Source organism: Otolemur garnettii, unplaced genomic scaffold, assembly GCF_000181295.1.
Source record: "Otolemur garnettii isolate 467f Iridium unplaced genomic scaffold, OtoGar3 scaffold00145, whole genome shotgun sequence".
Taxonomy (NCBI): domain Eukaryota; kingdom Metazoa; phylum Chordata; class Mammalia; order Primates; family Galagidae; genus Otolemur; species Otolemur garnettii.
Genome location: NW_003852540.1, coordinates 50,151 through 50,546, shown reverse-complemented (window position 1 = coordinate 50,546; position 396 = coordinate 50,151). Strand labels below are relative to the sequence as shown.

Here is a 396-nt window from a genome sequence, read left to right as displayed (position 1 = left end):
CCATTCCACCAAGGCCACTTTCTCCCTGCCCACTGGCCTCTAGACCAGTGGTTCTCAAATTCAGTGTTTTTAAATGTCCCCTGGAAGGCTTGCTATAACACAGATTCCTGCTCCCTCAAGCCCCCAGAGATTCCAATTCAGCATGTCTGAATGGGCCCTAGGACTCTGCAGTTCTTGGAGCTCTGGGTGATGGTGATAGTGATGCTGCTGCTCCATGGGCCACACTCTGAGCAGGGTGCTCCAGTCCCCTGGCCTCCTCCTGTTCCTCATAGGAGCTCGATTTCCCCTCCTTCAGAGTCCCTACCTCTGCCTAGAATCCACCCCTTCTTGGCCCAGCCATCCCTTCCCATCCTCCTAAGCTCAGCTCAGCTCCTCTGCACAAGGTCAGATGGACCC

General features: G+C 55.3%; 1 protein-coding gene across 1 annotated transcript in view; it reads left to right on the top strand.

The window, feature by feature from the left end:
- The window catches only part of LOC100960633 (NACHT, LRR and PYD domains-containing protein 1-like), a 39,694-nt gene that overhangs the window by 19,910 nt on the left and 19,388 nt on the right, over window positions 1-396 (top strand). The gene's annotated exons all lie outside the window — the stretch shown is intronic.